General features: G+C 41.4%; 1 protein-coding gene across 5 annotated transcripts in view; it reads left to right on the forward strand.

Annotated features, from left to right (window-relative positions):
• ZNF521 (zinc finger protein 521) overlaps positions 1–17,616 on the forward strand; it is a 228,823-nt gene that overhangs the window by 200,783 nt on the left and 10,424 nt on the right. The gene's annotated exons all lie outside the window — the stretch shown is intronic.

Here is a 17,616-nt window from a genome sequence, read left to right on the forward strand (position 1 = left end):
GGTCGGACAAGAAAAATTGGAGGTAACTCAATCCACACCACTTCAAAAAGCTGCTGGCAGATAACTGCCAAGTACAGACCTGAATTCTGGGTGCTGTCTTTGGATTCTTGCACAGTAGGTTGGTGTAGCTCAAGGTATTCTTAAAGAGACAGAAATGGGCATCTTACTTTTCTGAAAGATATCCAACAAACATTTACCCGGGAGTGAAATGGGAAATGGTTCATTCTTCTGACTCTGAATGTCAGCAACTAAGCACTGATCACATCAGTGTAGGATGGAGAGGAAAAAGGTATCCTGGTTTACTTGATGGCCATAAATACTTGTAAAAAAATAGAACCATCTCTATAGTACCTTGTTATCTCTCTACTTTCCATGAGATATGTAATGTTACTGTTCATTACAGAGAAACAAAAGGACAGAGTGAAAGAAATAAATGTTGAACAGTACCTGAAAACAAGCTTGAGTGAAGGAATTTTGTTGTGTGAACTCTCTGCACTGCTTGTGTTGAAATGAGAAGTGGTGGCATGTATTCCCGAAATGATATTGTGAGGTAGCAGAAAATTTCTGAATTATTTTAGTTTACATTTAAACATTATGCTGGGTTAACAGAGGAAATCAGAAGAAATATTTGACTCCACATTTTCCAGATCTCTGTTTGCTAGCAGATGATCTATGGGGATATAAAAAGGGAAATTATTTGTACAGTAATGTTTTCCTTAGCATCTGATCTGTGATTTTTATTTGGAAAGAAGAGTATTTTTAAGAACTTGAGAGTTTTCAGCACAATTCTTAGAGACTGGGTCCCAATCTTTAAGGATTTTGACTAAGTGTCCTAAATTGATTTTGTTTTGAACTACAGGTGGATTTAGTCTCTTAAATAGAGGAAAAAAAAACTAATGAGGTTTGCACATACATAAGCTTATTTAGTATTTCAATTACTGAAAGTTTTACGTATTGAAACTTGATATTATTGTTTGGCATGACCGTATGAAATATTTGTTTTGTTAAAAAAAAAAAAAGAGTATGAGTATGCACCATGCACCAATTCATTGTGTGAGAGATTGATATTTATATCTACTTACTGCACTGTGAATTTTTCCTTTCCTGATAATCTGTTCCTGGAAGAAAACAGAAAGAAATAGTCTTCCTGATAGCCTTCCTTGATCTCTGTTGAGGTGAACCCCTAGATTGTCTGGAGGATGATCTAGATCTGTGATACTCCAAGGTGTTGGAGCAGTATCTTTCTACTGTTTGTAATAGTTTCATAGTTTCATTTACTGTTCTTATCAGATAACATGTACAAGCTCTGACTCAAAGTAGAAGAGGAGGACAAGGAAAAGATTGCTTGGAGGTTGAGGGAAAGAAGCAGTCATACATAGTAATGGACAGAAAGTATTTTGAAAGCAGGAAATAAACCAGGTTGTATAGATGGTTGTTGAACTGGTGGAAGAAATAAAGGAGAAACTGGGAGGCAGGAGAAAAGGTCAGAGACGTTGTATTTGTTTCTTTCATAGCATACTTTTTATGGAATCATTTGCCTTTTTGTGTTTTCAATTAAAATTGTTGTTGTTATTGTAGCAAAGTGTTTCCACAAAGGTAAATTTGCTTTTTTTTTCAGGATAAAATAATTTTGTATAACAAATTTTCACAAGTTCTGATGTTCATCACTGATTAATCAAGATGCAGAAATAGGCAGAGATGGAGAGATCAGCAGTGCAGTTAGGGAAGATAGAACCAAAGGAAGAAGCCTCAGGAGGAGAGAAGATGGAGGTAGGCAAAAGAAAACTGTGAAAGCAAAGAAACAGAAGCAAGAATATAAAAATGAGTTTTAACAGCAGAATCTAGATTAGATTAAAAAAAAAAACAGAGCAAATAGCTATGTACAGAGGTCTGTATATAGTTGTGGCACATGTAGTCCGGAGTGTAAGCTTTCTGTCTCACCTAAAATATGCTCTGATTTCAAAGCACATGGAGCCCCAAACAGCTGCCTTCTGCATTATTATTATGATAAAATCATATTTTTCCTCTCAGAATTCATTTCTGCTCAAGACTCAGGGCAAGTTTTTGCTGTCTCCATCTAAGCCCAGTTCATTAAAACTTCAACACAACAGAGGCACCTGGTTTTCTAGTGAAGGACACAAAAGGATGTCCCTACAGAGAGACAAATTATGCTCTACATTGGCTGGGCGACAATCAGTGTGTTGGTTGCTCTGTGCTGCAGAAGGCTCTTAATAGACCACATCTCCATACCCTTAGAGACAGCCTCTCTCTGGCTTATCTACACTGGCAAAAAAAAAGAAGAAGATATATTCAATTTCTTATGCACTTCATTCATTATGTTTATTATTTTAATTAACTTTGGTGGCCCCACCCCAGTTCAGAATGCATCATGTTTAAAAAAAACACAGTTCCATCGTGCCATTTGCATTCGTTGGGTCCTGAGTTTCTGCTCTTTCCTCCAGTTATCTACCTAGGCTGGTGAAAAGGCAGCAGTGCACTGGCTTTGGAGCCTGCTTTTGCTGAAAATACCCTGATCTTGAGCCTTCTGCCACTTAAAACCTATCGGAGGAGGTATCGCTTTGTTTAGGCTAACTACCAGTTCAAGCAGTGGAAACTTTGGCAACCAGCCTTCTGGTTATGTTTCTCTACCCTTGCACATTATCACAGTTTGTGTTGGGGCTTGCTGTGTAACAGTCTATTTATTCCCTCTATCAGGAATGATTCCTTGCTTTTAATTTAAGCATCTAAAGCACATCTCCCACACATGAGAGACACTAATCATATCAGATTAAAAGCCACAGACAATTCTCAGGTTGTAGGGCAGAGTAAGAACATGAACAGGACAGAGCAGAACACTCCAGAACAGAAAAGCATAGAAGCCCTATCCACACATACAGTACAGCAGATAATTAAAGGAAATGAATCCATGGATACGGAAAATAAATTCCTTATAATGATGTTTAACTTGGTGTTTGGCCCAGTATGATTCTTTGCTTTGCATTTTCTGACTGTGATCTGGGAAGAACATAAGATTCCCCACATATTGCATTCATCTTACCTTGGGGAAGTTACTATCCCCTCATTTACCAATGTTCTCACAAAAAACAACCAGAACTCTTCTCTAGAATTTTTCATGACTTCACTTCAGACCCCTTTTAGGAAGTCAGGACACAGTCTCCTTAGCACCAAGTTCTGTCAAAAATAGAGAATAAATCATCAGCCTTGAAAATCAAACCAGCAGTGTATTATTCAGCTTGTACTCTGAAATAATGAAGCTTTATATGAATTTTCTGGTTGTTTTAGCACCTGCTAGAGCTCTGCACAAACTCTTTTAAAGAAGAAAACTCTTTTAAACAAGAGTTTTATAAGAAACACACTTATTAATTGAAGGTATTATACTAATGCTTAGACGGATTGAGGTTGGTGAAATATTATATAGGGAACTATGAAGAAAAGCAGCAGATCAAGAGACACTGTCTGTTCCAAATAGTTTATCCCAAATTAACAAAGGATAGCAACAGAAACAAGTGGAGAAAGGTGTAATAGCTGAAGCAAGCACATATAGTGGGCTGGTATGGTGCTAGAACCCCGGTGTCATGATCTGCCACGTTGGTCCACTCCAGACCACAGTCTGGTCTACCACTACTCTCTCTCAGGCTCTCTCTGATTGCAAATCTAATTAATAAAACTTTTGCAGCTCTCAGAGAAGAAACTCAAACCTTAATTTTAATCATTCATAGCCCTCCCAGCTCCCTGCTCTGCCACTTCCTTTAAATGCTTTCCACTTCTCAGTGATTTAGCCAGCTTTACTTTTTTTGTCTTCAGGTTTTTTTGCCTCCTTAGAAAGGAAGCAGATGGAAACCTTCTGTAACAGAGTTATTTTTGAGGGTTGGATCCTTAAATGTCCTACAGTGATCCAAAACCTCTATGTGGTGTTTTGCACTTCTGAAACAGACTTAAGGAATATGTCCCTAAGAAGGTTTATTATTTAAAATGAAAGTCTTTTAATAAGACTCACATGCTTAATATAATAAGGACTGTTAAGAAATAAGCTCCTAACAAACTCTAAAACTGGAAAAATACCCAGTCTAAGTATCAGATAAAATATCTGCAAGGTCAACAACTTAATAGGCTGCCTATTTGTCTCCCAGAATTGAAAATCTAAGTCCAGCATTCAGAGAAGTACCGTGCACCTCTGTGTACAAGGTGGGTGTAGGTAGAACAGTCTTCTTCATCCATCATCCACAATACCGAACCTTTAATTAACAAGGAAGTAGAAAAACCTATCACTAATTTGACTTAATGTTGAGTTTCCGATAAATTATGCTAAAATCATTTGTGCCTGTTAAAGGTTTCCTTTTTTGTGCTCCTGCTATTCCCAGCATCTGTGTGGTTTTGCTTTAGTCTTCAGACTTAAGCTCTTATGTTCTCCTGGATGTTTGTGCTTCTTTTGTCACTGGTGAAACGGAGTCGCCAATCCTTTCTGCGTGCGGTGTTGGGCAGGAGGGATGAGGCTCTCTTGTGGGGTGTCACCTGGAGTGACTGGATTCATTTTAGACCTTTGAAATAGTTGCTAGGTTAGAGGGGTACCAATATCCAGTATAAATGCTGGACAGTTGTACAGGGTCAGTGTTTTATCAGTGATTATAATTAATTTTGCTCATGATAATGGTCAAGATTATGTGGCCATTATGTCACAAAAATTTTCTCTCTTCTCAGCAAATTAGAGCGATTAGATAATTAGCTGCTTATGGGGTAGTTACGTGTCCCTACTCTACAGACGCGGAAACTAGGGCAAGAAGCAATTGGCTCCGGGGTCGCTTCCGTCCTGTTAGAAAAGGAGCTGGCTTTGGTTACACACGCCCTTGCTGCTTCCCCTCCGGCCTCCGCCGGCGCGGGCTGCCTGGGCACGGAGCCATGAGCCTGGAGGACATTCCAGCTAATGCGGAGAGCAGCAGCAGGGCTCCCCAGCAGCAGCAGCAGCAGCGCCTTGGCCAACCTCAACCTGCTCTCTCGCTGCCTGCACGGCCTGCCCGGACCTCAGGCAGCCACACTCGGAGCCTCTCTCCTGAATAATGTTGGTGGTTGAGGCCTGCCACATCTTATGGATCACCCAGAAAGTTCTTTGGGTTCAGATACTGCACAGACAGCCCTACTCTGTGAGCATAGCAGGAACTTTGTGAGCATAGCAGGAATCAGAGGGCTGAGCCTATTTGCACAGGAGCTAGATCTGTCTCTCAGGAGTGTGGCACACATTTCCACAGGAGTTATGTATTACCCTGAACACCCTTAGCTTGTGCATCTAAGAGTAAGGTGCACCTACAGGTGCCAAAAGCTCCCTTCTCTAACAAACATAACCAGCATGCAGATTTCTAAACCATCCCCAAAACCACAACCCACAACAACAGAGCTCTTCCAAACAAAACACACAATTCCCTCCCCAGGGGAAGGATGAAAGAAAGCATGAGGCACTCGCAGCAGATGTTATTCATGTCACTTAAAACAGCACAAGGACTTTCTCAGTTCCTGGAGCATGCAGGTGACAGTGTAACTTAAATGCAGCGGAGCAGGCCACAGGCAGCAAAGAAACTGCAGTTTTACGTAATTCTGTGTGTGTCCCTCTCTGGATGTCCTTTTTGAAGCACGCACTTACGCATTCTAAGGCTAGCGCTGTTCAAACTAATCTTCCGCTTTTTGATACTTTTCTTTAAGGGTTATGTTTTTGAAAGTGTTCAGCATTGTAAAATACTACCAAAGATCTCAGAAACAATCTTAAATTTCCCTTGGCTTAAGCCGGAACCGAACAAGGGCAGCTCTAGGCTTCTTCAAAACTAAGAGACTTGACTTAGACTGTTGCTGGACACAGCAGCAGAGCTGGGGTTCAAAACTGTATTTGCTCTTTCAGGGGTCACCTTGAGAAAACTGCTCCCTGCTCTGCCCTGTGGCTGTCTCCTTGTGGCAGAGGCTTTCTGGGAAGCAGTTGGGAAAGAGACAGTTGTGGAGATAGTATCAGCCATAGCAGGAGAGTTACCACTACCTCCAGATAGAAATTGTTCTGCCGATGCCCCAGAAGAGTTGAGTCTGTGTATCATTTAGGTCCCAGAGGCGAACCTTGCAAGACAGCAAGGGAGACCATGAATAATTTATACACTTTGCACAAAAACAGGGACAAAACTTTCAAACCTGCAGGTGAGGTTACATTTTCAAGGATGTTTTGCTCATAAAAAAAAAAAAAGGCCTCAAAACATTTTTTAAGTGAATTTGGAGATTAGCTCTGGCATTTCTAGGTCCCCAAACTCTTAGGGTGAGGAGAGGAACATAGATGGTGCCTTTCTAGCCCCCAAAGGCCAGCAGCCAGCAGGGAATAACTTTGTCAGCTTCTCTTAAAAAGAATCTACCTGAAATCCAATTAACAATCAAAGCTTAAGGCCAACATTTTCAAATTCAATGGCCTATTTCTGAGAGGGTGCTGAGCACCTGCAGCCGTGGTTAAGGTCACTGCAAGATGTGTGGTGCTGAGTACCTCAGGAAATGCCTTAAGTTAGGAACCTTGATAAAAGCGTAGGTGCTGAGCAGCCACAACCCGCTTAGAGATTTCAGAGAAAATGTTTCTTATGCCTAAATAGAGGCATTCAGTGATGCTGGCCCTCACCTGCTCTAGGCAATCAGGTTTCTTTGTCAGAGCAGACAGGTGGGAGGCAGGAGAGCTGGATTTCTGTTGCCAGGCCCGGTACTAACCTGCTCCACAACTGTGCATCTGCGTCTAGTGAGCGAGGGTGACGTTGATCGTATATGGATCCATACATATCCATATATGTTCCATATATTTGAAAAATAGCTCTCATATTTTGAACTGGAACTCGCTGAAGAATGCTGCAAGTGTTCCAAGTATGTGAGTCCTTTTTTCCCCTGAACTTCTTTTGTGCTTTCTCTTTCAAATCAGTCCCTTGGTATGTGCGTGCTAGTGTGCACAAGTATGTGCACATGTGTGCACGTATGCATATGTATGTATTCACTGCATTTTATTTCCCTAATCTAAAAGGAAGGCTCAAAAGGGATGTACCTAGAAATTTCAGAAGCCCAAAACAGATAAAATATTTTTCCATGTCTTCCAAGACTCCAAAATTCAGGCTTCTGTCCCCAAGTTTTTAGACTTTTTCTTTGCAAGGCTACCAAGAGGGGTGGTGGAGGCAACACTCACTACACACACTAGCTCTTTAAGGATATGCCTTCAAAGTTTCTTCTGCCTCCTGCCTTAAAGTCAAACAGGTTTAAATAAATAAACAACTAAATAAAATACTTTGTATTCCCCTCCAGTGCCCTCTGTCCCCTGGAGGTTCAGGGATGTTACAGCCGTATGAGATTTTCAAAGGGTAATTCTTTTTCAAACACAAAATTTCCAGGTTTGGAGCATGCGAATTCACCTGCCTTTGATTGGCCTATTCCAATATAAACACTCCCTATGAGCAGTTCATTAGTTCATGAATATTTATAACACTGCTAAGCCCACCATGCCCCAAATGCTGGAGTTTTATAGTGACCATTTTGATTTCACTAAGTAGTGCTTGACAAAGATGAGCTGAGTATTACCAGTTTTTATTTGTCTCCACGTACTCCATTATACTTGTAAATCCTACATGCAGCCATCAATCTGTGAAACTTTCTGCCCTTTTTCTCACAAATAAACAGGAAAAAATGTGCTCACAACGTCCCATACATTTTCTGAAAGAAATATTGTTCCTTAAATTTTTGGAACAAATTAATCATAACTATGAGTTTCTTTTTTATGTGCTTGAATGATGTTGTTATTGATAAAATTGCAGAATTGATTGGTAAAGTCAGCATAGCAGATAAGCAATGAATATTGCCTTTGAATAAATCATTTTAATTTTGAAAATCTTGAAAAGAATTTCAAATTTACAGGACAGTAAAACTGTTTGGAAGCTAACTATAATGTAAAAAATAAGTAATGAGTTATATCCACAAAATATGCAGACAAAAACAAATATATATATATGCTTATTCTTTCAAGGTGGATATGTCCAAATGAATACATACAAGAATACATGTTTTTATTTTGTATAGTCCATCCTATTTATGCTCTTTATATAGCAATCTATTTTGGAAAAGGCCCTAATAAGTAAAAACACAAAATTAGCTCATATTTTGGATATATTCTCCTTACTGCTTTGTATGGTCCCCATTAAATAGTTTCTACAGAATCAGGTAATATAGTACAGAATCAATAATATAGTAAAGTTCATAATACGTATATAAAGTATACATATGTATAGAATAAAGTGTTTATAAATAGGTAGATAGATAGACTGAAGTTTGCTGTCTCCACTCTGTAAACTGAATGAGACAGTGGCGGTTAGGGGATAGGCTCCACTGCTCCTGTCTGTGTTTTTAAGTATTGACTCTGAAGGATAGCAATGACGTTTTATGCCAACATTAACATCTTAATTTCTGATCATTTTAGCAAATGGAACAGGGAGGTGTGTGTGACTGCAGTCCAAAGAAGCAAATCCAAAGTTGCTGCAGAAAAGAAAAGGCACAGAAAAGCAGAAGAGAAGGAGGTGAAAGGCAAAGGTTTGGAAGAGTAGACAGGCTATTGTGAGGCAAAGAAAGAAACAAGATTGAAATGATAGTGCTTAGGAAGGCAAATATTTTTTCTACTAACTGATGATGATAATGATGATAATGCAGTTGAAAAAATAAATATGATAATAATAATAACAGTGAGGGTGACAGAGCACTGGAGCAGGCTGCCCAGAGAGGTTGTGGAGTCTCCTTCTCTGGAGATCTTCCAAACCCGCTTGGATGCAGTCCTGTGCCACGTGCTCTAGGTGACCCTGCGTGTGCAGGGGGGTTGGACTAGATGACCTCTAGAGCTCCCTTCCAACCTTAAACATTCTGTGATGCTAACCCCAGTCCTTGTAGAAACCTATTTGAATATCAAGGATTCCTGTTGTAGACTGAAGGCAGGGAAGGCAGTAAATATATTCCCTGAACCACAGATAGTCATTAGAAATTGAATTCTGCCCTTTCCAGAAAATGAGTTTTTATCTTCTGTGCCCTGGTTGTTTCAGCATACACCTTGCCATTAGTCAGATCAGTTGGCTGGTACACCTGGAGGAAGCAGAAGAAATAAGCCCTCTGTTTGCATTTAAGTAATTTCTCTGGTAGATCAGTTCAGTTCTCCTAATTGCCCATCTATTAATTTCACGTTAATGTAGTTGATATCGATGACTGATTTTCTCTTCTAAACAGGAGGCACCATTTCTTAATTCTAGGACTCATCCTGCCATTGCCCTGCTGTTAGCTACCAATCGCTGCCGTTACATTATCTTTCATCTGGCCCAGAGCTGACGACAGATGGCCATCTCCGGGGCTGCCATCAGTGTGACTTTATGAAGCATCCAGCTATGGTGCAGTGAGGAGCTCCGTGGCCAGTTCCGCAGACCGCCCTCCCTCCCCCTTTCCCGGCTGCTGCCCCCCTCCCGCCACCCCGCCGTGGCCTCCTCAGTCCTGGCTCTGCTCAGGCCCTTTCCTGCCGATTGAGGGCACCAAGCTCTCCCTGAAACTCTGCCACTCGGCATGTGACCCCTCTGCCCTCCGTGGCACAGGCAGAAGATCACGCTGGCCCATCCCTGCTGCGGTCTCACCCCTCCATGGTTTGAGTGCCAAATCCATGGGCAGAGGGAGTCTGTAGTCCAATCCATAGTCTCAGCACCACCTCGGTCCATGACAGAGCTTAGCAAGCCAAGGCTGAGGGGTTTGAGGGAAGGCAGAGGGAGGATGTTCACAGTTTGCTTTTTATTTTTAGTGATCCATAAGACTCACTGCCAAAGCAAGGTTATATGTATTAAGAGTGAAGGAAGGAAAAGTATTGATTACAGACCCAAAATGGAGAACAGGCTAAAGTTCTCAAGCATCCCGATTCCTTTGCTGCGTTTGATCGTTCAGAACAGCATTTTCAACTGGGGTGGTTGCTGTGCCTTTTGGAGAAAGACATATTGTCTGCTCCTGACAGAGTTTTCTAAAGCAAGGTATCTCCAGAGCTGAACCCGCATTTTAAGAGAAATTCACATTTGTTTCCTTTATTGTGATATTTGCAGCGAGTCTACAGCTAGTAACAGTCTCTGCCCTGGAGCTATGAAGGAGTAAGGCTCCATTGCTGGCGAGAGAGCAGCCTTCTGTGTGAAAGGCTGAGATGTGGTAGGCAAGATGAATAGTGCTTAAAAGCAGCGCTCGGGGTGCTGTCACTTAGAACAGGAACACTGAGGATTTAAGCGAAAGTGAAAGGCATGGTAAATGAATCCTTTAAAAATGGTCAAATTTTCAGCTGCCTGAAATAACAAGTTTTCTCCATTGATAAGTTCATTGAGTAGGAGGCAAGTTAGGGAGGGGACAATTCCCCTAGGGAAGAGATGCAGATAGTTTGTAAAAACAAGGTGTGGTCTGTGATTCATGAAGAGGCACATCCAGGAAACTCCAGTAAACAGCAATCTTGGCTCAAAAGTAAAAGTGGTGGGTTTCCTTTTTTTTTTTTTTTTTTTTTTTTGCATGAGCATCATTTGATTGCTCCATTCCAAACATTAGTCAAAAAGTCGTGGGTGCAGATGGCTACACAACTGGAGCTGTTCATTACAAAACCCCAACCGGGAGGAACAGTTTCAAGGCTTAGATTTTCTACCTGCTATCAGGGTCAGGTTCACTGTGCTTTGATCCATCTGAGGCTGAGATGATTTAGAGTGGCAAAAGGGTGCATTTTTGCAGACTCTTATGATTTTTTTTTCAGTTGAGTTTCCTTTGTGTTCAAAGCACAAATTGAGTGTCCTCCACCCTGTTAACAAGGGAAGAGGGAAAGAGATGATTCAGTCCTCCTGAACCAAAACTGCTGAGTTACACACATTTCTACATGCAGCTTTGGTTGTTTATCTGTATTGTTATAATCTCCTTTTGCAGCAGAATCACTAGACACAGGCACTAAACACGGATGTGTGTAAATCTCTCTGCTTAGAGATGCTTTTTTTGAGTGGATACTCTGTTTTCCCCCCTTACTTTGTGTGCAAATATGTGTGCTGTGTAATATAAAGAAACTGTGATACAGTTAAATATTAGTGGTGCATTTTGCTTTGCTTTGAGTTTGCAAAGGTGAAAGGTGATTGTGCAGGAAAATGGAACAGTATATTTGCAGTGAGACAGGCACTAAGAACTCACTCCCATGCTCAGTTATAATTCATGACTGTACTGGTGGGAAGCCCTTATCCCTCTGTGGAGTTAATGCATCTCTACTGTAGCCTGCTGAGAGCACCCTGTGTCCCCTCCCACCATCTGTGCATTCACTTGCGTGCTTTCTCTCTCTCTGTGCTGTGAGATCTCTTGGTGTTAAAACTGTCAGACTACTACTGCCTGGTAAAGGTGGCTTTATGATGTGTATTAATGTGGAATTGTCATTTAAATGCTGAGGAGCGGGGAACGGGGTGTGTTACATTTGTTTTAAGTGCTCATGAGAAAATGCTGCCCAGCAAATACTCAGAGAGGTGGATTTATTTCTTCAACAGCAAACAGCTCTGAACAGTGCACAGAAATTTCCACAATGTAGGGTAAGCATAAAGGTTAGTGGCATACCCATCTTTGTTCCCAATCCGGGCATGTTCTGCTGTTCTTGATACAGCTGATCCCTCTCTTTTACCCTGTCATGATTTGAGCCCATACAAATTGAATACTGTTTACTTATTGATCAACTGGTTTATGCTGACAACTATTTTATTTTTCACAAGTTGATCTCCTCTCTTAACTGGGAAAGCTGTCCGGCAGGCTGCGAGGTAATTGCTTCTGTGCTGCCTGAGACTTTGAATTCGTGTGACCAAATACTATAATCTAATGCAATATTACTTGAATAGTAATGGTATATGGAGATTTTTCATTATTATTATTGCTCTAAGGCTCTGTGAGAAAAGGTGAAACTGTTTAGCTTAGAGAGAACAGAACTCAGTTTACAGAGGTTTGAGATGATGCTTTACCAACCTGCCTCTTACTGCAAGGATGGATATGAGACACAGAATATGCTTAAAAGACTCTGTACTTGACTGTCATGGCAATATTAATTTGCAGTGCTTCACAAAATGCAATCTTATGTACTCTGTTGTTTGTACTCCTTTAAAACTTATAAATCATATCCAGACCTGAAATACAAGCGTATGAACTTAACAGATGTGCTGCCATAAGGGACATACCAGGTTATAAACTGCAGAAATGGTCTTTTTATATTTCAGATTCTTAGCTTATTCCAGGGAGGTTTTGGAGCCACAAAAGCGAGGTGGAAGGTCATGCGTTAGGACAGTAGCACCCACCCAGCACTTGACGTTTGGTGTAATTGTCAGGAAATTCACATCTAATAGTTTTGTTATTCAGACAGAGCATCCTGCTGAAGCTCCGAAATAAAAGTAGGGCAAGAATGACTTCAGTAGCTCTGTGTCCAGGTTTTCTTAGGTGAAAGATCACTTTGAGATGACACAGCTGAGTAGTCAGGCTGAAATCCTAGTTGGTATTTTATTAATTTTGCACCAAGATAAATCCTGAAATTCTGACAAACTCCATGACAGGTGAAATTCCTTCTTGCAGAAGCTGCGCAGCAAGAGGCTGCTCATTTCGTTCTGTTCGGAGGCAGGCAACAGGAGGGCAGCTTTATAATCAGCCCTCAAAGGACCCCCAGCCGCCCCAGAGCCTTGGACTGATTGAATAACTCCTGGGCCTCTTCCCCTAGGCCTCCATCAGCAGGGGTCCTGTGGAAAGCAATCTCCCGCAGACTGGCACTGAAGTGAGCTTTAAACTACTATTTTCTGCTCTCCAGAGGAGCCTGGAGTACTAAAAGATAGATGGACTGCAGATATTTTATGAGAAACTGTCAGAAGAAGAGCAGAGTAAATGTTTTTTTTTGCCTCATTCTTTGAGTCACACGCTACATCACTGTGGAATTTTTCCCCAGAATCTTTTACATTTAAAGTTCAAAATTAATTGGTTGGTAACCTTAATTTTTCCTCCTCCCTCTCCTTTCTCTTTTCTTTTTCCCTCCTTCTTCTTCTTTCCTTTTTTTTTTTTTTTAAAAAACATTCACTCGGAGGCCCTTTGCTTAACCACAGTTGCAGAAAATCAGTACCATTTGCACTGAAATATTTATAATGACAGAATGAAAAATTGGATTCATTTTCTGGCCTGTAGCCGAGCAGTCTGCAACTTTGCGCAGCATTGTTTAGCATCGCTCATTCCTTCCTTTCACTGGGGTCGTTTTCAGACGCGCACGCACGCGCTGCCCCTGCTTCAGAGGAATGCTTAGCAAAACGCAGAGCCGTTTTTAATCTCAGCCTTGAGAAAACAACTCGTTTCTAAGCTTGCCACCATTTGCGGGGGGAAATTAAAAGAGGGAGGCACAAGAAGCACGCAGAGCCCCTCTTACAGGAGAGATTAGAAAGGATGACACGCAGTAATCTGCTGTGCACGGCGAAGCGGAGGGCAGCTGGAATTCAGCGAGTTCTTCAGTGCATTGCAAGGGAGGCAGGGTGTGCGCTTAGCACCAGGCTGGATTGCAGGATCTGCCTGCTAATCCCTGCTCTGCCACTAATTCCCTCCGTGGCCTTGGGAAACTCATTCGTCCACGAAGGAGGAGGTTTTCAAAAGCTCCCTTTTGTGCATGAACACAGGCTGCGCCTGTAAAAATGCCCTGTGCTTCCGCGTGCATCCAGAAAAGCGAGGATGCTGGAACTGTACATATTTACTTCCCTCGCAGCAATGGTGTGAAGGTGAAGTGGTTGATGTTTGCAAAGTGCTTTGAAAATGAAAGTGTGGATCCTCAGGCTCCAATTTGCATCCCCTGCCAGTATAAAAGGTACCGTAGTCAGACAGCCAAGGATTCCCTTAGTACGCAGCAGTCCCTGTGTATTTTGCTAGCTGGTTCTGTATTGCTCACTCCTTTCTGGTCCTCACAGGCGTGTCTCGACTCTGATGAATTCCAGGGATTCTTAATTCATTTAACAGTCCCATGGGGGCTGTTGCAAGTTGCCATAAATTCGGGCAGCTTCATGAATGCTTTAATGTGAGGACTGAATTGGCCCAAGATTTCAATGTTCGGGCCACAAGAGTTTACAAAAAATTCAAGCTGGTCATATAGAAGCAAGCCTGAAAATGAACAAAATATACCAGAGAATGGTAAGTTTCTACAGATGTTGGACTGTTCTGCAGGAAGTAATAGGAAAAAAAAAACCTCTGAAAAGCAGTGATTCCAAAAGCCTGTAGAAATTATTCTCTGGTGAGTTCTGTAGACTGCTTGACAACTGTGTTAGTTTCTTTACAAGCCCCATGGCCAAAATGTTAATCCCCAGTGCCTAAAAAGACCCATGCTGGGATGATACGGGGTCACTCAAGTAAGTGCATTGGATTTGTGGTTGGATTCTGCAAGGTGCTGAGCACCTCCAGAAGTGCAGGCACCAGAAAATGCCTACCAAGGTTCAGAAATGTTGTCTTGCTAGCTTGATCTGTTTCAAATTCATTAATATATACGTAGTATTACTGATAGCACTGTGTACAGTAGTGACTTCAGATCTCTATTCCACTCATCTGAGCCCCAAGTTTTCTCTGCGTTTCTGAAGTGAGAGCTTCAAAACGTTGGCCCTGAGGAGGAGCACGGTCCAAGCAGGTGTGCCTGTGGGCTGTAGGAAGGCGCAGACATCTGCTCTAACCATCGGCACAGCTCAGCTAGCACTGCAGAGAAGTCTGTGCTTTGTGAGCAATACCTGCTTTTTTTCGCATTCAAAAAGTTTCTTACTAACTTGCAGATTTGCCTTTTTATTGTGTTCCTAAAGATAGTTTGACAGGTCAGCCTGAAGTGATGAGTGTTCTGACACAAACTGCATTGTGACTTAGAAATTTTGCCTGCAGTTGTTTTACTGTAGTGTTGCTTTGATTTGAAAAGGAACTTTCTACAAAGTGGTGTGTTTTAGGATATAACAAAAAAATTCCAATATTGTGCTGCATGTATTCCAGAGACATTCTGCTTAACCGTTATTAATGCTTTCTGTTTTTTTCTTCTTCTCCTTTGTATATGTAAATTGAGGACAGCATAATTTTTTAACAGTTACTGCAAAAGAAAATAATAGAAATCAGAAAGAATGTGAGCTTTAATTGCAAATAATAAGTATGTTTTTAAACTGAGAGTTTAAAACATTTTGAGAGTAGATCTACCTGACAACTTGATGACATTTTAAGGGAAAGTTTTACCCTGAGGAAAACCTCAAATCCAGAAGTATTTCTTTGGTTGAGCTGACCGGAACACAAATATACAGATGTGGAAAATGCCTTATGATGCTGAACAGATTTTCAGGGACAATAGGATATAGACCACAGCGAAGTGACAGTACGGATCTTGCTGATGCTAATGATACGGTGCAGAGCTGTTATTGAACATCAGGGATTGTAAGAGTAGCCCCCAAACAAATGTTTTATTTCACTGTGGAAGACTGTAACTTTCTGGGAAAGCTGCTTTCTCTGCACGCCTGAATCTTCGCGTTGGTTTTGTTTTTCTGTTTGGTGCGTCGGTCTGTTTGTAAAGTTATTAGTTTATAAATTTTGCCAAGGTAAAGTAACTGAGAGAGCTTTAAATTAGAGTAAGTACCACTTCTGTGTGGCACATTCCTTTGAGGACTGATTAGAAAGCAGGCCTCCTGTTGCCTGCCCCTTTATGCATGGCAGCATTGCTGTGTACTTGTTTATAGCTTACCTTTGAATTTATACAAGTGTGCGCTGTGGTATGATGAATCACTCTTGGATAGAGAAGATTCTGCTGTTATTCTGGGATCAAGCTAATACTTCACTTTAAAGAGTTATTTTAATTAGATGGGTTTTGTTGTAATGAATTAAAATTAACTTGGAGTAGCAAATTATATAAGACTGTGAGGGTTATAGATTAGCCTCACCATAGCTACAGCACATCTTTTTGTGAAGGAATTAAAGTTCTGTATATCAGACAGGTTGGCACTAAACATAGGCAGCAGAAGAATGTAAGTGGTGTCTGCAGTTATTTTCCCTCCTAAACGTGATTCTTTTCACTTGATTGGAAGATTGCCGCGCTAAAGAACAGTCCTGTCAGGCACCAAGGAGTGAAAGCAGCAGCTGCAAAAGGCTGGATTCACTGGTAGGAGATAGCCTAGGAGGCAGGAGGACCACAGCATCGCAAACCCAGCCCAGAGGTGACGGGGGGCATTTCTTCAACTGTCAGTGCAGGGTCAAGGCTGTCTCTAATGACATGCCTGGCTTGCAACGTGTCATTGGCCAGCTGTGTGACAGCAAACAGAACGACCAAACACAGAGAATGACACTCGGGAGGAGGATACTTCTTCCCTCATGGGAAGGAAAGAAAAAGGCATAGAAAGATGCTTCATTCCATAATGCGACTTCTTTGAGGGAAAAAAAAATAAAATGTGGGATTTGGACTTTTAGGGCATAACACTTTACTGTCTTGCGCCTTGAGTAGGCTTAGAGTCCAGCAAAAAGTGAGAGTGAATTGCTTCCCTTTGAGCTGCGGTTGCATTTTACACAAATGCAAGTGACAGCAAAGCAAAAGACAATAGAAAATCCAGACTTCTTCATTTTACAACCAACAACCACAATGAGAAGCATAAAATTTTATTGCTTTGGTACCAGATGTCAGTAAACGCTCCAGATTTATTGATTTATGCTTTCTGTACAAAAATAAATAAATAAAAAAGTCAAGTGGAGATTTTGTTTAAAAAGTCATGATAGCATTGATAGCATTCTGGTCTTTCAAAAAGTCCCCTACCTGCACAACCTGGGCACTGCTATTATCAGTTGGGTTTCTGACTGATAAGAGAAGGGAACTCAAATGACATTCCGAAAATGCAACGTTTCGATATAGGGTTTATAACTATCCAGTTGGTTACCAGCTCTGAAGGGATAAATGTTATTTATCCCTTATTAATTGTGTCTTCCAATAAGGGTATTTGTGATTCCCACGTGCACCACACACATCATATAAGCACCATGCCAGCTCCCTCTCTTCCTTGTTTGAAGAGCCATAGGAGGAAGGGCTGTAAAATGCCCAGATGGCTGCCACAGTGAGTGCTGTGAAGGAAAACAGAGCAGAGCCTGTGGCTACCTCATCTTCCGAGCTCAGGACTTCTTGGGTGTTACTGTCGAACCTGCTCAGTCTGGCCTTCCTCACAATGGGTCTTGAAGGAAAAAGAGATGAGCCAAAGGGCAACTGAATCTGGGACTGAACATCAGCATTCAGAAGAGGAGGAGAGCTAGCAGGGTCCCATAGCCTTTCCTGCTCTTTTGTACACATTTTCAGATTAATGTAATGTGGATATTTTTAGCTGTCCTCTTCATTTTGGACTTCAAAATATGGACCAGTCTGTCCATACTTTCTCTTAATCGGATGTATGGATGCTCACGGTGTGGCTACTTACCAAATACAATTTCCAGGTACAAAACCTGGTTTTAGTGATTTTAAAGACCGAGCTGCCGTGAAGTTGTCTTTTAGGTGGGGAAAAACTATGTTAATGACTTGCTTTGTGTTAATCTTAGGCTGATGCC

Source organism: Tinamus guttatus, unplaced genomic scaffold, assembly GCF_059628265.1.
Source record: "Tinamus guttatus ecotype Peru unplaced genomic scaffold, ASM5962826v1 Tinamus_guttatus_pri_ptg000249l, whole genome shotgun sequence".
NCBI classification, from domain to species: Eukaryota; Metazoa; Chordata; class Aves; order Tinamiformes; family Tinamidae; genus Tinamus; species Tinamus guttatus.